This window comes from Anomaloglossus baeobatrachus, chromosome 5 (assembly GCF_048569485.1).
Source record: "Anomaloglossus baeobatrachus isolate aAnoBae1 chromosome 5, aAnoBae1.hap1, whole genome shotgun sequence".
In the NCBI taxonomy this organism is placed as follows: domain Eukaryota; kingdom Metazoa; phylum Chordata; class Amphibia; order Anura; family Aromobatidae; genus Anomaloglossus; species Anomaloglossus baeobatrachus.
In genome coordinates, this window is record NC_134357.1 from 487,752,659 (window position 1) to 487,777,836 (window position 25,178).

Genomic DNA, 25,178 nt, shown 5'->3' on the forward strand with positions numbered 1-25,178 from the left:
CTAGGGCATAACTCGAACAGTTCTTAGGTTACAACTGTTAAAACCTTCATTACATAGATCATTGTTAAGTCTAGATGACTTCAGATGACTGTTACCTACACACAGACCTCGGGGGCAGTGTTAATCTGCTCACAGACCTCGGGGGCAGTGTTAACCTGCATACAGATCTCGGGGGCAGCGTTAACCTGCATAAAGACCTCCGGAGCAGTATTAACCTCACACAAACCTTGTGAGCTGTGTTGACTTCGCACAGACCTCAGGGGTAGTGTTAACTTCACCAATACCTTGTGGGCAGTGTTAAACTCGCACTGACGTAGGGGGTAGTTTTAACCTAACACAGACCTCAGGGGCAGTGTTAAACTCACATACAGTTAGGTCCAGAAATATTTGGACAGTGACACACTTTTCTCGAGTTGGGCTCTGCATGCCACCACATTGGATTTGAAATGAAACCTCTACAACAGAATTCAAGTGCAGATTGTACCATTTAATTTGAAGGTTTGAACAAAAATATCTGATAGAAATTGTAGGAATTGTACACATTTCTTTACAAACACTCCACATTTTAGGAGGTCAAAAGTAATTGGACAAATAAACCAAACCCAAACAAAATATTTGTATTTTCAATATTTTGTTGCGAATCCTTTGGAGGCAATCACTGCCTTAAGTCTGGAACCCATGGACATCACCCAACGCTGGGTTTCCTCCTTCTTAATGCTTTGCCAGGCCTTTACAGCCGCAGCCTTCAGGTCTTGCTTGTTTGTGGGTCTTTCCCTCTTAAGTCTGGATTTGAGCAAGTGAAATGCATGCTCAATTGGGTTAAGATCTGGTGATTGACTTGGCCATTGCAGAATGTTCCACTTTTTTGCACTCATGACCTCCTGGGTAGCTTTGGCTGTATGCTTGGGGTCATTGTCCATCTGTACTATGAAGCGCCGTCCGATCAACTTTGCGGCATTTGGCTGAATCTGGGCTGAAAGTATATCCCTGTACACTTCAGAATCCATCCGGCTACTCTTGTCTGCTGTTATGTCATCAATAAACACAAGTGACCCAGTGCCATTGAAAGCCATGCATGCCCATGCCATCACGTTGCCTCCACCATGTTTTACAGAGGATGTGGTGTGCCTTGGATCATGTGCCGTTCCCTTTCTTCTCCAAACTTTTTTCTTCCCATCATTCTGGTACAGGTTGATCTTTGTCTCATCTGTCCATAGAATACTTTTCCAGAACTGAGCTGGCTTCATGAGGTGTTTTTCAGCAAATTTAACTCTGGCCTGTCTATTTTTGGAATTGATGAATGGTTTGCATCTAGATGTGAACCCTTTGTATTTACTTTCATGGAGTCTTCTCTTTACTGTTGACTTAGAGACAGATACACCTACTTCACTGAGAGTGTTCTGGACTTCAGTTGATGTTGTGAACGGGTTCTTCTTCACCAAAGAAAGTATGCGGCGATCATCCACCACTGTTGTCATCCGTGGACGCCCAGGCCTTTTTGAGTTCCCAAGCTCACCAGTCAATTCCTTTTTTCTCAGAATGTACCCGACTGTTGATTTTGCTACTCCAAGCATGTCTGCTATCTCTCTGATGGATTTTTTCTTTTTTTTCAGCCTCAGGATGTTCTGCTTCACCTCAATTGAGAGTTCCTTAGACCGCATGTTGTCTGGTCACAGCAACAGCTTCCAAATGCAAAACAACACACCTGTAATCAACCCCAGACCTTTTAGCTACTTCATTGATTACAGGTTAACGAGGGAGACTCCTTCAGAGTTAATTGCAGCCCTTAGAGTCCCTTGTCCAATTACTTTTGGTCCCTTGAAAAAGAGGAGGCTATGCATTACAGAGCTATGATTCCTAAACCCTTTCTCCGATTTGGATGTGAAAACTCTCATATTGCAGCTGGGAGTGTGCACTTTCAGCCCATATTATATATATAATTGTATTTCTGAACATGTTTTTGTAAACAGCTAAAATAACAAAACTTGTGTCACTGTCCAAATATTTCTGGCCCTGACTGTAGATTTTGGGGACTTTGTTAACCTCACACAGACCTCGGGGACAGTGTTAACTTTACACAGATCTCGGGTGCAGTGTTAACCTCACATAGACCTTGGGGACAGTGTTAACCTCACACAGACCTTGGGGACAGTGTTAACCTCACACAGGCCTCGGGGGCAGTGTTAACCCCACACAGACCTCGGGGGCAGTGTTAACTTTACACAGACCTCGGGTGCAGTGTTAACCTCACACAGACCTCATGGTGTAGCACCCACGGGGCAGGGGTTGAATGCTCGTCGCCGTGCCGGTGATGTGGGGTCAGGGGGATGTCACGGGTGGCCATGTCCGGCTTCGTGGCCCCGAGGTGTACAATAAACGTGAGGAGGATGAGGATGGGTAATGATGGAGGTTGAGAGTTGTAGTTGTCTTGTGACGCCACCTGCGGTATGCGGCCAGGGATTAGCCGCCGCTGTGGTCGCAGTCCTCTGGGGCGGATGGTGTCGCAGCTAGGGTAGTTCAGCTTCCCGCAGGTAAATCTAGGCCCCAGGGAGGATGATGGTCGTAGTAGTGGCCGTTGTCACCGAAGCGCGGGACGACGGCGACGGCAATAAAGAACGGACACGGCAGTTGCGGTTCCAGGTCTTTACTCACTTTCCTTTGGTTGTCCAGGAGTACCGGTCTCTGCCGTGATGGGCTCCAGCCGATCACGGAAAAATTAGAGGTAGCTACTGATATTTAAAAGTGTCCTTTCCCAAGGGATGTCCCTCTAGAAGTGAGGAACCTGGGCTGAGCTTCCTGCTCCAAGCCTCAGGCTCCGTGAAGAAAAAGAAGGAAGAAAGTGGTGTCGTGTTGCCAGAACTGAAGTCCCGCCTTGACTCAGAATCGTGTAAAGGTTGCTCCTACTTCTACCCCAAATGGTGCCCGCCTCCCAGGTGCTTGTCTTAGTGACCGGGAAAGTCCCATGCCTCGTGATGGCCACCCCCCCAGCCTACCCAAGTCCAGTCCCCAGTGAGAAGGTACCTAAGCTGTATGTGCAGTGAAGTGTGGAAACACCGGTGATTAACCCCCTCATTATCCGGGATGAATACTGCATCTGAAATGAGGTGCAGTACCCTGTGGCGACTGAAGCCTCAGGGGCACCACATTCCCCCACAAAAAATCGCAGCACTCCCGGGCTGCAATAAAATAACAATGTTATACCGCATTTTGTTATGCAATTAAACAGTTAAACAGTCTTCCCTTTATGGAAGGCATTTTCAATCAACAGTTTTAAACATTAACAGTTACCGGTCATCAGTGTGATCAATGCAACAAAACAGCAACATTTGCATATGAAAACATTTTACTCTTTCATGGCTGCTGGTGGTAGCAGAGGGCTGGTCCCAGCCCCCTGGCTCTGGTCACTCATGGGACATCCTCTGGCAAAATGTCCTACTTGGTTACAACAACGACAAACCGGTATTAGGATGTCCACTGTGTCAGGAGCAGGTTTCCCCTCAGAGGTAGCTCCTGAGCAAGATTCCGGTATAACTCCAGCAAAGGCTTTGAATCCACCATCTCTGGTGTCACGGGTGCAGTGTCTGGGGTAAGCTGGTCTTCCTCCTTAATGGACATGTGCTTGCAGGCACGGGGTTTCCTGCTGGTTTCTGGCAGTGGGGCTCTCTTTTGCACTCTTTCTGGGCTCCACCCATGCTTTCGCGCTCTGTTTTATGTTCCGTCCATGATGGCACGCCCCTTCTTTTCCCGCGTGGAATGATCAATGGCAACTGTCTTTTGAAGAAACATAGTTCAACACAGTTCTGTGAGGCGCACAGTACCCGTTTGTAGCGGGCACGGAATCCTGTTCGTGACACCAAGTTGTAGCATCCACAGGGCAGGGGTTGAATACTCGTTGCCGGGCCGGAGATGTCGGGTCAGGGGGATGTCACTGGTGGCCCTGTCCAGCTTTGTGACCCCGACGTGTACAATAAAAGGGAGGAGGATGGAGGATGAGGATGGGTGATGATGGAGGTTGAGGAGGTTGGAAGTTTTAGTTGTCTCGTGACGCCACCTGTGGTATGCGGCCAGGGATTAGCCACAGTTGCAGTCGCAGTCCTCGGGGGGATGGTGTCGCAGCTAGGGTAGTTCAGCTTCCCACAGGTGAAGCTATGCCCTAGGGAGGATGATGGTGGTAGTAGTGGCCGTTGGCGGGGGAGCATGGGGCCGCTGGCGCTGGCAATGAAGGACAGACATTCCAGTTGCGGTTCCAGGTCTTTACTCACTGTCCTTTGGTTGTCCAGGAGTACCGGTCTCTGCCGTGATGGGCTCCAGCCGATCATGGAAAAATTAGAGGTAGCTACTGATATTTGAAAGTGTCCTTTCCCAAGGGATGTCCCTCCAGAAGTGAGCAACCCGGGCTGAGTTTCCCGTTCCAAGCCTCAGGCTCCATGAAGAAAAATAAGGAAGAAAGTAGTGTCGCATTGCCAGAACTGAAGTCCCGACTTGACTAAGAATCATGTAAAGGTTACTCCTACGTCTACCCCAAGTGGTGCCCGCTCCCTAGGTGGTTGTTCTAGTGACTGGGAAAGTCCCATATCTCATGATGGCCACACCCCCAGCCTACCCTAGTCCAGTCACCAATGAGAAGGCACCTAAGCTGTATGTGCAGTGAAGTGTGGAAACACCGGTGATTAACCCCCTCCTTATACGTGATGAATACTGCATCTTAAATGAGGTGTAGTACCCTGTGTTGACTGAAGCCTCAGGGGCGCCACAATGGCAGTGTTAACCTCACACAGGCCGTGGCGTCAGTGATTATCTAGCAGCCCTCCCTCACCAGACCACATGTTTAATACTTTCCTCTTCAGGAATACACTGGCCAGGCCACACTATAGATTTCAGAGCAGCCAACCTCCTACTTGGCATGATCAGTTACTCCGTGACCAAAGTCTCTACAGAGCCCCTCCGGTCCGTCAGAAGCAGCTCTACCTGGGTTTAAGTCTCACACTGGCTGACCTAAGGGGCTTCCTCCCAGATTGATGTGTCTCAAACCCATTGAATTTATCAAAAATGACCCCTCCAAGGCTGACAATCTATACCACCAGGGGCGGGCTGGGCCTGGAGGCAGGCGGGCAATTGCCCCCCAGGCTGCTCTCCTAGATATTGTAGAGGGCCGGCCGCCAGCTGCATAATGTCTTTTGTAACACACATGGCCGTACACATTGAATGGCGCGTGGCCGTGTCTCTGTACTGTGATGTGGCCGGGCACACTGACATTAAAGGCACAGACAGTGCTGACCGGCCGCATAGTACAGGAGAGACGGCCACGCGCAGTGCACAGTGCACGGCCAAGTGTGTTATAATGGCTTCCTGCAGCGCTCTGCCTCCATCTAGCCGAAGAGCATCAGACAAGTGTTGCGGCTACATCCCAGTGGCTAGAAGGAGCTGCCTGGGTAGTGGGTGTGACCATCTTGGTTAGTGGGCGAGGCCATGCTTCCACCCGTCCACTATAATCATGCAGACTTCTCAATTCCCTCTCTCCCTGCGCCCCCCCTCTCCATTTGGGGATCTTACCTCAGACCCCCGCTTCTATTATAAACAACTCCAGGACCACCTGGAGTTTCTTTCTGGAATCAGCTGTAATGCTGAAGCCCCGCCCCTTCTGTTCACATGGGCGTGACGTCACCACAGGTCCTTTAGCCCGTGGGATTTACCATCAAACAAGTCTGTGGACTGCATGGGAGACAAGAAGAGGAGACAAGTGTCCCCCCATCGTCAAAAGTGAAAGTCCCCCAGTGTGTGTGTGTGTGTGTGTGTGTGTGTGTGTTTGTGTGAGATTGTGTCTGTCTATGTGTATGATTATTTGTAAGTGAATGTTTTCAAATATGTATACACTTCTATGTGACATCTGTGTATGTATGTGTGACTCGCCCACCCCAGGGCTTTGGGTGACTCGGTGTTGGGCTGGACTAGTCCGGGGTAGTCAGCGGTGGTGGGGCCCAACTCCGTGACCCTGGTGGAGTCAGTTAAATGGTGGCAGTATTGGGGGTGATGGTGATAATGTTTATAGGAATATTCGTGACGCCACCTGTGGTAATTTGCAGCTATGGAGCCGCAGCTGCTGGAAGGGACCTCCGGGGCTGATGTTATGGCAGCTAAGGTGTTTCTTGCTCTCCACAGGTAAAGCGGGTACCCCGGGGCAACCTTTCATGCTTGGTAAAGTCTATGGTGTTGTAGGTGCAGTGCAGGATAAAGCAGACGACACAGGGCTTGCAGTTAAGATCTTTACTCACTGTTTCTGATTCCAGGTGTCGACAAACCAGTTGCCCGACAGTATGCTGGGATCCACTGTCAGGGACCTCCGCCGATCCCGGGTAGTTCAGAGTTCAATACCGGTGCACCCTTCCTGTGTCTCTCTCCTGACTGTCTTCTCAGCCTCGACTCTATTAGTTGAACTGGTCTCGGCCTACACAACAGGGCCTGTACAAAGTGGGCTAACCGTAGTTGTATCTTGCTCCCTTCACCGGGGATCTGTGGTGGGTTGTGGCCCTGGGCGCTTGCAACCACCCTCGGCCTTTGGTGTTACTTTATGAGGAATTGTCTTTCTTCCCTCTGTCTGGGGACCGTCCCCGAATGCAGCCAGATCCCTCCACCCGATCTTCCTGTGGAACAGGCCACGAGCCAATATGCCCTTCCGTGGCCCTGGAATCCCTTCTTTCTCTCTTTAGGTGTCACCTGGGCCTAACTAGACCCCAGGATCTCCACCAGGAACTTCTTTCTGTCACTCTCTCCTGAGGTAACTACCTCCCTCTCACACTCTCCTCACTCCTCTGCTCCTTCTGACAAGACTAGACTGACTAGAACTTCCTGGTTTCCTTTCTACTCACACTTTCTGACTCCTCCCACACACCTTGAAATCTTATCAAAAACAGTTCAATCGAATTGAGTTTAGAGACAAGTACAAAGAACCTCAATTACCAGAATAAAATATAATAAACTTTATTGATATCAAAATTTAGTTAAAATACACCCAGTGACTGTGAACACACAGGGGCATACAAGAAAAATTGAGGAGCATTATCAAATGGGATCCCTCTAACAAGAGAACTGCTCCTAACTGTGGGAAAATATACAAGTGTGTGTAGTATACACCCCCTTTAGAAAGGTAATTAATCCTTGATGCCCCCTAGATATCAAAGAGTATTCATCACACCATAGGGGCACAATAAAGTAGAAGGGGTGGATAGTCTCTATGGAGTCCCTATCTCACCCTATACACGCCTACTCCTACCTACCGACGGGGGGTTTGACGCCGTAACTGTTTTGGGCGCCCCCGTTCCACGTCGGCTTGCCCTTAATGCACCCTACCTCAAGGTGAATGAATACTAAATAGTTTTTCAGAATTCATAAATAATTAAAAAAAATAGACTTACAATTACACATCCTGCAGTTCAGATAAGGTAATTACCAATATATTGCAGAATGGTTACAACCCATAATCGCAACGTCTTCCCTTGAAAAAAAATGAATCTCTGACTAACATTCATGGATCAGATTAAATGCAAATATTGTACAAACTGCACGAGAAATGCACAAAAAGGACTTAGATAACTAATCCTCAATGCATTCTAAATACCAAATGAGTATAAATAACACCTTGGGGCAGAATAGGGTGGAAGGGGAGACAATCTCTATGGGGTCCCTATCTCACCCTATACATACTCACTCCTACCTACCAACGGAGGGTTTGACGCCGTAACTGTTTTGGGCGCCCCCGTTCCACGTCGGCTTTCCCTTAATGCACCCTGCCTCAAAGGTGAATAAATACTAAGCAGTTTTTCAAAAATCACACATAATTCAAAGAGATGGACCTGTACATATACATCCTGCAGTTCAGATAAAATATTTACTAATATATTGCAGAGTAGTTACATCTGATAATCAAGATGCCATCTTTTGAAAAAAATGGTGAGATAAATTTCTGATTATCATGACATATCGTACAAATTGCACAAAAAAAAGGTACAAGGAGAAGGAAATATAGATACAGTTACTTCCCTTCAAATGATCGTTTCTATATCGCCTCGACGCGTTTCCCCTTCTTATAGATATAAGGATCATCAGGAGGCCAAAGTTTCAGCTGTCCGATGTGGTGATCCATGACTGTGCGCCCTGTCATGGATCACCACATCTGACAGCTGGAACTTTGGCCTCCTGATGATCCTTATATCTATAAGAAGGGGAAACGCGTCGAGGCGATATAGAAACGATCATTTGAAGGGAAGTAACTGTATCTATATTTCCTTCTCCTTGTACCTTTTTTTTGTGCAATTTGTACGATATGTCATGATAATCAGAAATTTATCTCACCATTTTTTTCAAAAGATGGCATCTTGATTATCAGATGTAACTACTCTGCAATATATTAGTAAATATTTTATCTGAACTGCAGGATGTATATGTACAGGTCCATCTCTTTGAATTATGTGTGATTTTTGAAAAACTGCTTAGTATTTATTCACCTTTGAGGCAGGGTGCATTAAGGGAAAGCCGACGTGGAACGGGGGCGCCCAAAACAGTTACGGCGTCAAACCCTCCGTTGGTAGGTAGGAGTGAGTATGTATAGGGTGAGATAGGGACCCCATAGAGATTGTCTCCCCTTCCACCCTATTCTGCCCCAAGGTGTTATTTATACTCATTTGGTATTTAGAATGCATTGAGGATTAGTTATCTAAGTCCTTTTTGTGCATTTCTCGTGCAGTTTGTACAATATTTGCATTTAATCTGATCCATGAATGTTAGTCAGAGATTCATTTTTTTTCAAGGGAAGACGTTGCGATTATAAGTTGTAACCATTCTGCAATATATTGGTAATTACCTTATCTGAACTGCAGGATGTGTAATTGTAAGTCTAGTTTTTTGAATTATTTATGAATTCTGAAAAACTATTTAGTATTCATTCACCTTGAGGTAGGGTGCATTAAGGGCAAGCCGACGTGGAACGGGGGCGCCCAAAACAGTTACGGCGTCAAACCCCCCGTCGGTAGGTAGGAGTAGGCGTGTATAGGGTGAGATAGGGACTCCATAGAGACTATCCACCCCTTCTACTTTATTGTGCCCCTATGGTGTGATGAATACTCTTTGATATCTAGGGGGCATCAAGGATTAATTACCTTTCTAAAGGGGGTGTATACTACACACACTTGTATATTTTCCCACAGTTAGGAGCAGTTCTCTTGTTAGAGGGATCCCATTTGGTAATGCTCCTCAATTTTTCTTGTATGCCCTTGTGTGTTCACAGTCACTGGGTGTATTTTAACTAAATTTTGATATCAATAAAGTTTATTATATTTTATCCTCCCACACACCCACTGACTAGGCCCCACCCACACTATTGGGACAGAAATGGGACTTATGGCCCCATGAATACATCTATGGGGGTTGCTGCCACTATCCCTGACCCAGTGTATGCCTACCAATTGGTGTGTGCAAGTTTAGTCTGTGGACTGGCATATGACCTCATTCTTACCCAGGATGGGATATCACACCTCTGGCTGACGTGCAATATCTCTGTGGCGACGGAAGCCTCAGGGGCGCCACATGTGTATATAGCTGTACGCTGTACATGTGTGTATACGGCTGTTCGCTGTGTTTATGTATACGGCTGTGAGTGTGTATGCGGCTGTGCGTGTGTATACAGCTGTACGCTGTGTGTTTATGTATACGACTGTGTGTGTGTGTATACGGCTGTGTTGGGTGTGTGTATACGGCTGTGCAGTGTGTGTGTGTGTGTGCAGCTGTGCGGTGTGTGTATACGGCTGTGCGGTGTGTGTGTGTATATGGCTGTGCGGTGTGTGTGTATATGGCTGTGCGGTGTGTGTACGGCTGTGCAGTGTGTGTATGGCTGTGCATACGGCTGTGCAGTGTGTGTGTATACGGCTGTGCGTGTGTATACAGCTGTGCGGTGTGTGTGTATACGGGTGTGTGGTGTGTGTGTATACGGCTGTGCGGTGTGTGTATGTGTACACATCTCTGTACTGTATGTTTACATGTCCGTGTTTCTGGGGTTGGGTATAGCCTGCTTTACACCTTACGATATCACATACGATATCGTATGCGATTGTACCCGCCCCCATCGTATGTGCGGCACGTTCAATTTGTTGACCGTGTCACACAAACGATTATTTCCCATCACACGTACTTACTCTTCCATACGACCTCGATGTGGGCGGCGAACATCCACTTCCTGGAGTGGGAGGGACGTTCGGCGTCACAGCAACGTCACGCGGCAGCCGGCCAATAGAAGCGGAGGGGCGGAGATGAGCGGGACGTAAACATCCCGCCCATCTCCTTTCTTCCGCATTGCCGGCGGGAGCCGCGGGACGCAGGTAAGATCTGTTCATCGTTTCCGGGGTGTAACACACTGCGATGTGTGGTACCTCGGGAACATTGAACAACCCGACGTGCAATTTTAAGGAAATGAACGACGTGTATGCGATGAACGGTTTTACGTTCAATCGCAATCGCACCGAGCTGTCAAACGCTACAACAACACTAAGGATGCCGGATGTGCATCACTTACGACGTGACCCCGCCGACACATCGTTAGATTTGTTGTAGCCTGTAAAGCCCGCTTATGTGTGTAAGATGTCTGTATGTAAGGCATTTATAAGGGTGAGTGTCCACCATCAGGCATCCTCACGGTCTGGACACAGCGTGCTTTTTCTGGTGGAGACGCTAGTGGAGCACCCCCATGGGGCCTGGGGGGTTACTCGTCACCGGGCCGGTGAAGGGTCGGAGGGATGGATGTCACGAATGGCCTGCCTGGTTTCGTGACCCCGAGGTGTCCATGGAGAAGGGGGAATGGATGGAATGATTTTGTGACGCCACCTGCGGTACGCGGCCAGGGATTAGCCACCGCTGCTGTTGCTATTTTTTGTGGCGGATGGTAATAGCAGCTAAAATGGTTTCGCTCCCCATAGGTGGAGTGGGCCCCGGGAAGGATAATGAGTTGAGTAGTGGCAGCGGCAGTTGGCACCGAAGCGCAGGGCGCCGGTAATAAGAGTCCGAGTTGGCTGCTGCAGTTCCAGGTGTCTTTAGTAACAGTCTTTGTATTGCCCGGGAGGCACCGGTCACCGCCGTGCTGGGCCCCCGTCGACCTCTGATGAGTTTGAGGAAGCCACTGGTGTTTAGAAAGTGTCCAATCCAAGGGGTGTCCCTTCACGAGAGGGGGAACCCATGAGCATCTCGCTCCAAGCCTCAGGCTCCATGAGAAGAAAAAGGAGAATAAGTGGTGTCGTGTCGTCAGAACTTAAGTCCCGACTTGACTGTCGGGTATGTGTGATGCTCCTCTTCTATCCCAAGTGGAACCCGTCCCCCAGGTGGTTGTCCTAGTGACCGGGAAAGTCCCAAGCTTCGTGTTAGCTAACCCCCTGCCTACCCTAGTCCAGCTTCCCAGTGAAAAGGCTCCTAAATTGTATGTAAAGTGTGTGTGGAACACCGGTGATTAACCCCCTCCTTACCCGAGGTGAATACTGCACCTTAAATGAGGTGCAGTACCCTGTGGCAACTGGACCCACAGGGGCGCCACACTAGTCTCTTAGGCGGGAGATTGCGCTGTCTGTTCACACAATCATAGTGACTGTCAGCGGATATTCGCTGTATTCTCCCGCTCAGAGCACTAGCATCTCTGTTAGAATAAATTGACATGCTGAGGATAGGAAAGCAGCACCACAGGTCAGTTTATGGAGGGTCTAAAAGAAGCACAGGGGGCCGGAGATTTCTATAAATCCATCCACTGTGCCTGTACTGTACAACGCAGCATTTTGGACTCAGTGTAAACACTTTGCGTTCAAGCCGCTGCTGACACTGATTGTGGGCACGGACCCTAAGGGCTCACTCACATATGTGTTAGGGAATTTCATTTATCTTTCCATGTTTATGAAAAGAAAAGTGAAATTAACCCCTGCACTGTGACGTAGCTATGTGACCACCTTATGGCCTCCTTCACGTGTCTGTGTATCTGGTACGTGTTGTATCCAATTTTTTTCATAGGTACCATACGTACCCATTAAAACATATGGTGCTGCTCGCATGTTCGTGTGTTTACACAGACCATGTGTGATACCTACGGAGACATCTGTTTTTTTTCCCCAGCAGCGCAGATGACAAGGGCCAATAGAAGTCTATGGGGCCGTGAAAAGCACGTACAGCACAGAAATGGCATCAGTATATAGTCCGTGTGCCAGCCCTGTTCTGTACGAGTTTAACATTGAAAATATAGGAGAAGCCTTGTAATTGTTGTACATGTCATTAGCTGGGTTATGGTACTGTATCTATGTAGTAAGCGTGGTTTTTCTCCTATATCAATACAGTAAGCTCAGTTATGGTACCATAGTTAAAGGGTACCTGTCACCAGATTTTTCCCTATGCAACGAAAACTACCACCTTCTGCAGCTCCTCGGCTGCATTCTATGAAGGTGTGCCTTGTATTTGGCCCCCTTTTCAGACCGCAAAAACAACTTTATAAAAGATTACCTTTTCATATGTAAATTTTATTGGTGGGCCTAAAGGGCGGGCTCTCTTTTTCATTCGTTCCTCCTTCCTGCCGCTGTACGCCGTCCCCTGTGTTGATTTGAATTGATGACGACGGTCCCGTCATCCTCCAAGCTGTGCCGAAGTCTCGCACATGCGCCGTTATCGTAGGCCACTATCGCAGGCCTGTGCACAAACTATCCCCTCACGCGTGCAGGGGATGTATTTGCGCAGGCAGAACTACCTGGCCATAGCAGAGGACCATATTTGTGAGCCATTTTTTTTGTGTAGATTTACGATACTAGATGGGGGCTGTGGCGGCACTTCAGGGAGCAAAGGCAGTCAGTGGCACGAGTCTGTGAAGTTACCCACCAACTTCAATTTGCGGCCTAGCAGAAAGTGTTGTTCACTCCAATTAGAGCCTGTGTGGTGCTTGTGTTATTTACAGTGGGGGATATAAGTATTTGATCCCTTGCTGATTTTGTACATTTGCTCACTGACAAAGACATGAACAGTCTATAATTTTAAGGGTAGGTTAATTTTAACAGTGAGAGATAGAATATCAAAAGTAAAATCCAGAAAATCACATTGTATAAATTATATAAATGTATTTGCCTTTTGCAGAGAGAAATAAGTATTTGATCCCCTACCAACCATTAAGAGTTCTGGCTCCTACAGACACTTAGGCTATGTGCCCACGGGGACAGTGTCCTGCGGATATATCCGCAAGACATTCCGCAGGAGCTCCCAGGAAACAGCACCACAACTTTTGTTTGTTTCCATGCTGCGGAATGTCATGCGGATATGGTGCGGGCTTTCTGCATTGAGGATACAGTACCATGGCTTCAGCACTGCATCCTCAATGCAGAACAAGTGCTGCAGTGATCGGGGGAGTTCATACTCACCTCCATCATGCAGCACCTCGCTTTCCGGCAGCCGGGTCACTCTCTCAGCGTCTTCAGGAGAAGGTGGGCGGGCCTGAACTAACTCCGGCTGTCACATGACCAGAGCTCGTGCAGGCTCCGCCCACCTCTTCCTTCCTGACCTGGATTCACCGCGCTCCTGTACACCGGACGGAGAAAGTGACTCCAGTGAGGCAGGTAAGTATATGGGACCCTGCAGAGAAATCCGCAACAATAATGGACATGCTGCAGATTTTTCCGCACAGAAATCCGCACGATTTCCGCTGCGGAAAAATCCGCAGCGTGGGCACAGCATTTCCCAAATGCCATAGAAATGGCTGGGGAGTAGCTGTGCTGCAGATTACTGGAAAATCTGCGGCTTTTCCGCGAGAAATCCGAGGCAAAATCCGCGGATTTTCCGCAGCGTGGGCACATAGCCTTAGACGCTCCTAATCAACTCGTTACCTGCATTAAAGGCAGCTGTCTTACATTGTCACCTGTATAAAAGACTCCTGTCCACAGACTCAATTAATCAGTCCAGGGGTGTACAAAGAAATCATGGGGGCCCATAGCAGAATTTCTAATTGGGCCCCCCCCCCAAAAAAAAAATAATAATAATATTCGGCTGTGTCACAGAAGAGCATATTTCACAACTTTCCTCCTATTGAAGCCCCTAGATTCCCCTTTCATTGCAGCCATAAAATATGATGGCAACAAAAGTGCCCCAACACTGTATGATCCCCCACAGTAAATTCCTCCACAGTACCCTCCACACACAGTATGATGACCCTACTGTACCCCCCTTCAACTACCCTGGCAATGAATGGTGACCCTGACACAGTACAAAAAACATCTGACTGCTGTGCTTCCCAACAAGGGTTTTACCACCAAGTATTACTTGTTTGCCAGGGGGATCAAATACTTATGTCTCTCTGAAAAATGCAAATAAATGTATATAATTTATACAATTTTCTGACTTTTATTTTGGATATTCTATCTCTCACTGTTAAAATTAACCTACCCTTAAAATTATAGATTATTAATGTCTTTGTCAGTGTGCAAATGTACAAAAACGGTAAGGGATCAAATACTTATTTCCTTCACTGTAGATAGTTGACGACGGTGACGGCAAAAAGTGACACTGATGTTTCCCGAGTTGGGCAATTAGGAAGAAGATATTATTGACGGTGACTGTTATTTAATGCTAGGAGCAGTATAATAGTCTGTAAATTATATTGAGTTTATATCCTGCATATCTGTATTGTTCTTTGTCATCAACTGTACTATACCCTGACATCATGCCGAAGGCACCTTGTCTTGTCTCCTTGTTTGTGTGAAGTAAATATAGCGTTGTTGATTCAGTTACCACTGTCTCCTCATTGTCTGCTTTGTTGCATCCACGCACCTGTTTACACCTACTGCAACTACCTTATCACTAGCAGCAGCAATAGTTGCAGACTCCTCTGAGGCTCCCCCTTTGTCAGATTATTTATTTGGGAACTTACTCCATGCCTCCTGCCTAGCTCTACTGCTTTCCTAAGGCTAGGTTCACATTTTCGTTGTTTTGCATCAGTCACAATCCGCCGCTTTGATAAACGCAATTCGTTTGGCGGACTCCGTTGTTTCCCATAGACTTATATGAGCAGCGGATTGTGACTGATTACGCTGCGTAGCATCCTCCGCCCAACTGATCAGTTGTGGAACGACTGACCGTCGGGCGGCAGGAACGCAGAGTAACGTTTTTTGAGCAGCGGAATCCTTATGATTTCGCTGCGCATGCTCTATCTCGCCAGCCGAACGATCAGCTGATCTCCTGGCCGGCAGCTTTTGAGAGCGATCAGCTTATCTCCCGGCTGCCGGCTTTTGAGAGCGATCAGCTGATCTCCCGGCGGCCGGCTAATGAGAGCGATCAGCTGATCGTTCACAATAGCCGGCCGCCGGGAGATCATCTGATCGCTCTCAAAAGCCGGCGGCCGGGAGATCAGCTGATCGCTCACAGAAGTCGGACGCCGGGAGATCAGCTGATCGCTCTCAAAGGCCGGCAGCCGGGAGATCAGCTGATCGCTCTCAAAAGCCGGCGGCCGGGAGATCAGCTGATCGTTCTCAAAGGCCGGCGGCCGGGAGATCAGCTGATCGCTCTCAAAAGCCGGCGGCCGGGAGATCAGCTGATCGTTCTCTCTCTCTCGTTTTACAACGGAATCCGCTTTCTAATTCCAATTCTTGTCATCTGTTGTACAACGCATCAGTCACAAGTGTCAAGCAACGCATGTGACTGATGGAAAACAACGGAAATGTGAACCTAGACTAACACAGGGGACCTCTCCATGCCACGCGGCCTCAGCCACACACTGATTCACTTCCAGGAAACCGCTCTTTTTATAACATCCAAGTTTCTGTAAAATGTTGACATCTAGTGACAATAGTTAATATGACAGTATAGGCACACATATACTGGAATAACAAAAACAAGGCAGGGTACGAGGGAATGATTGAAACACACATATATACAGGCCTTTATATAAGGGGTACGTATGAAGTTTACCAACACAACATATTCAGCCATATAGGAGTAGGTGACATTCCACCACATGACACGGTGTCACACTTTACAGCATGCAGCCTGGCGTCCAGTACTGAAACCATAAGTGGCCAGTGTAGGTGTGTAGAGACCCAGCCGTGGGCAAGAGTATGGTAGCCACACTACCATTTATTTTAAGAGGAAGTGTAATACTTACCCAATAACAGTACCATTTAGTACCCAATTAATACCACCGTTAAATGTTACATAATGCCCGTAATGCTTATACAATACTAGTGCAAAATGTCTTACTGCAATAATTAACAGTGCCTGTCGTGTTAATATTAAGTCTATATCTCGCTTACCGTAAATAATACCACAATTGGTACTATGATATACATTATAGGGACAAAACTATTGGGACACATTTTAATAATTCAATTCAGACTATTTATTTAGCCCATTGCCTCAGGTGTATAATATCCAACCTAAAAGCACATAAATTGTGAGCCCAGAACTTCATAGCATAAGTTTGCTTTTTTCTTGGCGGAGCAGCCGTATATCACCAAGCACAATGCCAAGTGGAGTAAAGCCGTCACCACTGGACTCTGCAGGAAACATGTTCTGTGTAGTGATGGATCACACTTCTATCTGGCATCTGGGTCTGGGTTTGGTGACTGGAGAACGTTACCCGCCTGACTGCATTGTACCCACTGTACAGTTTGGTGGAGGAGGATAATACTGTGGCGATGTTTTCAGGAATCGGCCTTGACTTCTCAGTTTCAGTGAAGGGAAATCTAAATGCTTCAGAACAAGACATTGTGGACAATTGTAGCTTCCAACTTGGTGGGAACAGTTTGTAGAAGGCACTTTTTGTTTTCTCCATGACTGTGCACAAGGTCTATAAAGACATGCTTGGAGGAGCTTGGCGGAAGAACCTGACCGGTCGCACAGAGCCCAGACTCCAACCCCATCCAACACATTTGGGATGAACTAGAACGTAGATTGTGAGTCGGGTCTCTCCTCCAACATCAGGGTCTGACCTCACAAATGCTCTTCTGGATGAAGGGGCAAAACCTTCTACATACGCCTCCGAAATCTTGTGGAAATCCTTCCCAGAAGAGCGGATGCTGTTATATCTGCAGAGGGGCCGACTCCATATTAATGTCTATGGATGTAGAACGGGAAAAAGCTCCTGGGGTACAATGTGTTGTGTCCTAATACTTTTGTCTATAAGGTGAATATTTGGGAAGGTGTAACGTAGAAAACGAGCATTTTTAATGGGTTGCAAACCAGACAATTTTAAAGGGCTGGTTGGGAGCAAACTTAACTCACATAGTATTTAATGGCATCTGATGTGTTTTTGATATTGAATTATAGTATTTCAGTTGATCTATATGGCAGTATTTTTCAGATGAAGCATATTATTCGAGATCTACTGTATATGGTAGTATTATTTAGGCCGTAAATAGTAATATCTTGACACTTTATGGCAGTATTATTTGGGCAAAAAAGACAGTGTGAGGAAAGTAATCAATATCGCCCATTTCCTAATGAGGATTTTGAACGGAAAGGGTTAACTGTCCCCCTTAAGCTCCTGATCACACTAAATATGAAGTGTATTGAATCTCCCCCTCCCGATGGGCTGCTTCTGGAGCGGAGAACACACATATTAACAACATCAATTATTCCTAATGTCTTTATTTACTCTAAGCAGTCGATAATAATTTGTGTTTTTGGCTTTAATGAAAGCAGCCAAGTGAATCGCTGTGTGCCGGAGTTAACCCCTTGTTTCCCAGTGGTTGCAATACTACCGGTTAGCACTGCTGAGCCTGACGCAGGAGTCTGAATCAGCCACGAATTATCTGGGTATCTGGATGAGTTGGGGCAAAACGTAGGCAGTGATCGTACAGAACTGCTCTACTACCCAAACATTGGATCCATAATGTGTCCTTCAATACCGTGTCTAATATATACAGTGACAGTCATAGCGTACCCTGCCCCTCATTCATTGTCATTGTTTATGTGCACCCCCATACAAAGGCAGCCATACTTTGTTAGAGTTTTGCACAGAGTGTTTTCTGCAGTGTTGGGTATAATGTACCAAGCCCTCCATGACAAACATTTGTACGGTAGTAGTGATGGGTGAGCGTGCTCTCCACTGCATGGTACTCGATTGGGTATCCCTGATATTTGGGTGCCATGCTTGAGTCCCCGCCCCGCATGTTTTTCAACTGGTTTTCAGCTACTAAACATGTGAGGATTGCCTGCCAATCACGGTAATGCCGTAGCCATGATAGCTACTGTCATTACTTTGATTGGCCAACAGCATTGCGTTATCGAGTCTATATAAGACCCGGTGATACATCGCTCAGCTCATTCTACCCTGGAAACAGTGTAGGGAGAGCTGCTGGAAAAGGGATAGGCTATTACGGTTATTATTGCCTTACTGTCCTTGCTGCGGCAATGTGAAAAATCTATTCTTTTCTCCAATAATACTGCTGTTAGCTTCATATAGTGTAGGGCTTGCTGCTCGAGAAGGGATAGTGTATTAGAGGCATCTAGGCAGGGATGTCTTATAGTCAATGCTGCTGCAAAGTAAAACAAAAAGTTATTTTCAGAGCTAAGTCTAATCTATTCTATTCTCTAATAAAGCCAATAATACTGCTCTTAGCTGCTTTTAGTGTGAGACTAGATGCTTCAGAAGGTATCGTTGGTTAGAGGCATCTAGGCAGGTATTATTGCCTTACAGTTCTTGCTGCTGCAATGCAAAACCAAAAGTCCTTTTCAGGGCTGAGTCTAATATATTCTATTTTCTAATAATACAGTTCTCAACTGCATTTAGTGTAGGGAAAGCTGCTCCAGACAGGATATTGTGTTAGAAGCATCTGGGCAGAGATTATTGCCTTACAGTCCTTGCTAATGCAATGTAAAAAATCTCTTCTCTTCTCTAATAATACCACTCTTAGCTGCATTTAATGTAGGGAGAGTAACAGTAGAGTCATCTAGGCATGGGTTACTGCCTTACAGTCCTTGCTGCTGCAACGAAAAACATAGGCCTCTATTAAAACATCTATTCTAGTCCCTATTAATACTGCTCTTAGCTGCATACCTAATTTAAAATGTGCAAGGCACACAGACTGTGGCCTTGTGTCAGGGCAAACCGTGCCTGCTGCGGGAGCACTAAAAACACACTCATCATCTAGACCTATCTTCCTGTCCCACTTTAAAGGGGTTTGTGTGCAAGACACAACTGTTGAAACCAGAACAGTACGAAATGATGGTGGGTTAGATGACAGACAATGTTATCAGTCTGTTTCCCAGCACCAGCTTCCACATTGTCCAGTCTCTCTAGCCAGGAGTCTGCATCACATAATCTTCACCCTGATCTCACTTCCACCCACCAAGGCAAGTCGCAGGAGACAAGTGATCCCACATTGGGACACTCAGAGGAGCTCTTTATGTAGCACCCAGGGATATGGGGTACTCGGTCCCGGGAAGTGTCTCTTGGGAATGTCAAGGTGGTGGCCGTTGCCCGGTTCCGTGCCCTGGGCCCTTTTTGTAATGGGGATATTTACAGGGGGTTGTTGAATAGAGTCAATATGTGACTCCACTTGCGTTGTTGCGGCTAAGTGTAGGGAGCCGCCGCTGCAGAATGTCTCTACTGGGGCTGGTGGAATTGGCAGCTAGTATGGTGATCCCTCCACAAGTAGGGATTTGCCCCAGTGGGTGTATGGTGCAGTGGGCGTCGGAAGAAGGGAGTCCACACAGGTATTCAGTGCAACTGGTTTACTCACTTGTTTTGAGTTGGTAACTGGGGCCCGAGGCCGGCTGGTTTCACTTCCAGGTTCCCTTTGTCCCAGTGCCAGTCTGGTTCTCTGGTACCTTCTTCCCCTGCACCTGTCTCTGGTAAGTGGGTTCCTGTGGTATGGAACACTGGGGGTTCCCGTTGTGTGGTTTGTCCACTTCTGTCTGCCTAACGGTGGCGTGAACCCTGTAGGTTTGGAGTCTCTGGTCCTGTCCCCGGTTCTCCCTTTCCTACTGAGTCTTCTGATTCTTTAGGGTCAGCAAGATCTTTGATGGTCCCCTTTGCTGTGCAGGTGTTAACAGCTCAGCTTGAAGCTCTTTCCTGTCCTAGGGTTCTGTGCCCCGTCAGTGCGTAGTTCTGGGGGTACTCCACCATACTCCACCGGCAACCACCTCTCCTGGGTACCAGGTCACCGTTAACCCGAGTCAGGGTGTCACTTCACTTCCACCTTTACACCTCTACAGTCTGTCCCTCCCACCTGGTCAACTAGTGGACTGGAGTGGCTCCACCTCTAGGCGGCCATCAATGGTACCACCCTAGCTGGGTACCACTGTATGGGGGATTGTTGGGGAAAACTGGGATTACCTGAGTTTTTGGTGTTATCGGCACTGGGGTTGTGGGTCCCTAAAGCCCGCTTTACACGCTGCAATGTATCTTACAATGTGTCGGTGGGGTCACGTCGTAAGTAACGCACATCCGGCATCGTAAGGTACATTGCAGTGTGTGACAAGTACGTGCGATTGCGATTGAACGGTAAAACGTGTATCGCACAGACATCGTACATTTCTCTAGAATTGAACGTCAGATTGTTCATCGTACCCGAGATAGCACACATCGCAGTGTGTGACACCCCGGGAACGATGAACAGATCTTACCTGCATCCATGCTGAAGGAAGGAGGTGGGCGGGATGTTTAGGTCCCGCTCAGCTCCACCCCTCCGCTTCTATTGGCTGGCTGCCGCGTGATGTCGCTGTGACGCCGAACGTCCCTCCCACTCCAGGAAGTGGACGTTCGCCGCCCACAGCGAGGTTGTATGGACGGGTAAGTACGTGTGACGGGGGTTAATCGTTTGTGCGGCACGTTCAACAAATTGAACGTGCCGCACATACAATGGGGGCATTGCAAATCGCATACGATATCGCATGCGAAATTGAAACATGTAAAGCAGGCTTTAGGGGGTAGGCCCTGCATCCTGGTGGAGATGCAGAACGTTGTAGCACCCTGATGGGTTCAGAGGCGCTATATTCCCCCTTGGTTAATTTCAGCACGTCCTCGGGCTGCAAGGTAAAATTAGTTACACATTTTTTCTTTTGATTTACATGTAAACATTAACATAACTGGTCATCCCACGCAGGGGAGGTGCGGAACTTCAACGCTACAACCTGGGTATCCCTCCCTGCACCCACCACCCAAAGGTCCTGGTCCCAGAAACCTTCTCAGGAGGCAGGTCACCGGTTCCACTAGTGACCAGGTCCGGACCATCTCTGTCCCGAACCTTTACGGCACTCGGCCTCTCCTGGTGGCAGTGCACACAGCAATGTCCACCGGATGGGTGTACCCTGGTGGGGCACAACTGATGCAACTATTTACAAAGACACAAGTTTGTGTTGGCTGCTGCCAGTCCTGCAGCCTGGGTCCATTTTTATCAACACATTTGAAAAACTGGTAACTGGCAATCTGGAACAGTCCAATGTTCAAACAATAAACAATGAATAGTTTAACTAGTAGCTTTCAGGTCATTGCTACCAGGGTGCTGGGTAGGGGCCATCAGGTTCACTTGGCCTCCTGGGATCAGCACTTAGAGTCTGAGTGCACTGGTCCTGTGCACCTGCACTGCCTCCTGGTGGCTCTGCCGGCACATAGGGTGGCATCTGAGAACCAACCCCACGACAGGCCGGGTACGGAGTGACAGCGAATTGGCGCACCAGGTGCTCCAGCCTTGGTGCCCGGGACCTGGACACCCGGTAGCTTTTTAGCACGACACTAACAACTTTGCCATCTGCAGGTGGGATCCACTCCAGTGCGGGGAGCTGGTCAGCATGCCCCCTACAGCCACCGGGCACAGTACTTGAGGACAGTCGTCAGCACTGGTGACGGCCTCCTCCGCGGCTCCCGATGATGTCATTGCCTGGGCTGCCGTCACTAGATCAGGTGCTGGAGCCTGCTCCTTCTCCAGTGGAGAAGTTGATGTGACCGCTTCTTGTCTGGCAGGGGACACTGGCAACACTTTGTCCTTCTCCAGCGGTGAAGGTGATGCGACCGCTTCTGGTCTCTCTCGCTCTGGCGGTGACACGGCCTGGTCTTGGACGGATCCTGGTAGCTGGATCGGTGCAGCCTGGTCAAGCGGTGCTCCACTCTCTTGAGTCTGCATGGCTGCCCAACCTCCATCATCTCTGCCTTCCACTCCTCGACTCGCTGCAGGTGTCCCTCACGCAGAGTCCAGCACAGCTGCTGGACCCCTGCCTCTAGCCTCTCCACGATCCAGGTCCTTGGTTGACCTGGGGCACTGACATGATCCCCTGGAGCAGACATGTTGCAGGATATAGTCCTGGAGGCATTTTGGTGTAGGGCCTCTGGGCTCCCTGCTTCCAGTTTCGTTTTACATTCCGAATACTCCCAGGGGGCATTGCTTTCTTTTTGCACCTTTTAGTCTGCTGTGGCGCAGGTATTATTCACAGCAAAATGGCGGCGGTTTTTCAAACAATAAAGTTCAGTCCAAATAACACAGCTTTTAAGGCACACGTCACCCGGTTTGACAGGGTCCAGTTCAATCCTGTTCGTGACGCCAGGAAAAAGGGTTGTAGCACCCAGGAATATGGGGTACTCGATCCCAGGCAGTGTCTCTCTTGGGAATGTCACAGTGGTGGCTGTTGCCCGGTTCCGTGCCCTGGGCCCTTTTTGTAATGGGGATATTTATGGGGGGTTGTTGAATAAAGTCTATATGTGATGCCACTTGTGGTGTTGCGGCTAAGTGTAGGTAGCTGCCGCTGCAGAATGTCTCTACTGGAGCTGGTGGTATTGGCAGCTAGTATAGTAGTCCCTCTACAAGTATGGATTTGCCCCAGCGGGTGTATGATGCAGTGGACGTCGGAAGAAGGGAGTCCACGCAGGTATTCAGTGCAACTGGTTTACTCACTTGTTTTGAGTTGGTAACTGGGGGCCCGAGGCTGGCTGGTTTCGTCTCCAAGTTCCCTTCGTCCCAGTGCCAGTCTGGTTTCTCTGGTACCTCCTTCCCCTGCACCTGTCTCTGGTAAGTGGGTTCCCCTGGTATGGAACACTGGGGGTTCCCGTTCTGTGGTTTGTCCACTTCTGTCTGCCTGATGGTAGCGTGAACCCTGTAGGGTTGGAGTCTCTGGTCCTGTCCCCAGTTCTCCCTTTGCTACTGAGTCTTCTGATTCTTTAGGGTCAGTGAGGTCCTTGATGGTCCCCTTTGCTGTGCAGGTGTTAACAGGTTGGCTTGAAGCTCTTTCCTGTCCTAGGGTCCGATACCCCATCGGGGCGTAGTTCCGGGAGTACTCCACCGGCAACCATCTCTCCTGGGTACCAGGTCACCGTTAACCCGAGTCAGGGTGTCACTTCACTTCCACCTTTACACCTCTACAGACACTACTCAACTGACTACTCTCCACAGTCTGCCCCTCCCTCCTGGTCAACTAGTGGACTGGAGTGGCTCCACCTCTAGGTGGCCATCCATGGCCCCACCCTAGCGAAGTACCATTGTAGGGGGGAATGTTGGGGAAAACTGGGATTACCTGGGGTTTAGGTGTTACCGGTGTCGCGGGCGGAGGAGGGGACGCTGCGCTCTCCCACTGCTCGGGTCCGGCTGCCGCTGCTGCTGCGGCCTGCTGCTGCTCGGTGGCTCGAGCGATGTGCTGGATCCTGGGGACTCGAGCGGCGCTCCTCGCCCGTGAGTGAAAAGGGATTGGTTGTTTGGATAGTTTATTGTCCGTGACGCCACCCACGGTTGTGGTGATTATATGGACACCACCACTGCTCTGTATGGGGATCCCGGGAGCGGTGACAGGGAGCAGCAAAGTTGTTAGTTCTCCCCTCCGTGGGTAGGGGGTGGTTGTCCCGGGGCCCAGTGGTGAGGTGGGGGATGCTGGATGGCAGGGCCGGTGCAGGGCTTGGTGGGGTGCAGGGACGCGGGGGCAGCGCTGTGCCTCACGGCACTGTGGTACTCACTCAGCCTGAGACGGTGACACAGTTCTCGGTAAAACACACGGCTGGAAAGACGGTTCCCACAGACGGCTGCTGTTGCTTTTCCCCAGTAGTTGACGGTGACGGTCCCTTTTCCTGCACCTAAGATGATGTTGGTAGCGATGGGTTCCCACTGGTAACCCGCTCCCCGGCTTGGATATGTGCCGGAGGAACCCCTCTTTGCCCGCAGGCGCTGGCCCTGAGAAACTGGTGCCTTGGCGGTGGCGGTGTCTCTCTCTAACGGTTGGACTGTTGCCTTCAATCGGGACTTGGTTGTTGGGAGACCCAGAGGTCCCCTTCACTGACGGATTTGGCAAATTCACGGCGACTCCTAGCCTTGCCGGGATCCGAAAGGCCCCTGCCAATGGTGCTGGCTTCACTTCGCATACCGCTCCGGTACCGCCGGGCCACTACCCGTCCACGGTCCTTTCGTCAACCTCCGATCAGCCTCTCCTGCAGACAGTCACCGCCGTCTGCTAACCTTGCTGTTCTCAGTCCGTGGCACACACCCGGACCAACTTCAGGCTTTCTCAACTGTCACTTTCTTTTCCACCTTTTCTCCTCTCACTTGCTCCTCTACCACTTCACTCTTAACTCTCCCTCTCCCTAAACTGATCTGCCTGGTTTTCCCGCCTCCAGGGCTGTGAACTCCTCGGTGGGTGGAGCCAACCGCCTGGCCCACCCCCTGGTGTGAACATCAGCTCCTGGAGGAAGGCAACAAGGATTTTTGTGTAGCTTTGGTGTACCTATCTGGGGTGTAGGGTGTGGTGGTGTTATGACCTGTGACCCCTGGCTTGCCCAGGGCGTCACATTCCCCCTTAGCAAAATGCAGACCGTCCGCGGGCTGCCCGTCCAACACCGGTTTTATTTTCTGAAAAGATATAAAAAATGACATACAAATAAAATAACTTCATCCCACATCGGGAGGTACGGTACTTAAACGTTACAAACATTTTTAAACGGTTGCGGCTGCCGCTCTCTCCCACCCAAGTAACCTGGCCCTGATGCTGCCCCTAAAACCCAGGCAGCACCCCTTGACCCCAGTCCTGAACCAGTTACCCGAGCGGGATCTGTCCTTCCCCTCCAGATGGTAGCCACCGGTTCCGGTGGTGGCTGGGCCCCAGCCTGCTCCACTGCGGGCCCTCCCTCCAACCTGCCTCTCCGGAGGCGGTAACGGTAAGCTGCAACAACAACATTTTTATTTACAAGCCACTAACGTTTGTGGTTGCCCTGCAAG

The 25,178-nt window shown here is 48.9% G+C and overlaps 1 protein-coding gene across 2 annotated transcripts in view; it reads left to right on the forward strand.

Annotated features, from left to right (window-relative positions):
* The window catches only part of GPR142 (G protein-coupled receptor 142), a 91,691-nt gene that overhangs the window by 5,883 nt on the left and 60,630 nt on the right, over positions 1-25,178 (forward strand). The window contains exon 1 of one of the 2 annotated variants that reach the window (XM_075347905.1): positions 13,567-13,613. The exons of the other annotated variant lie outside the window; for it this stretch is intronic. The gene's annotated coding sequence lies outside the window, so the exon portion shown is untranslated. Of the gene's footprint in view, positions 1-13,566; positions 13,614-25,178 lie in introns of those variants that run through there. 2 annotated transcript variants of the gene reach the window in all.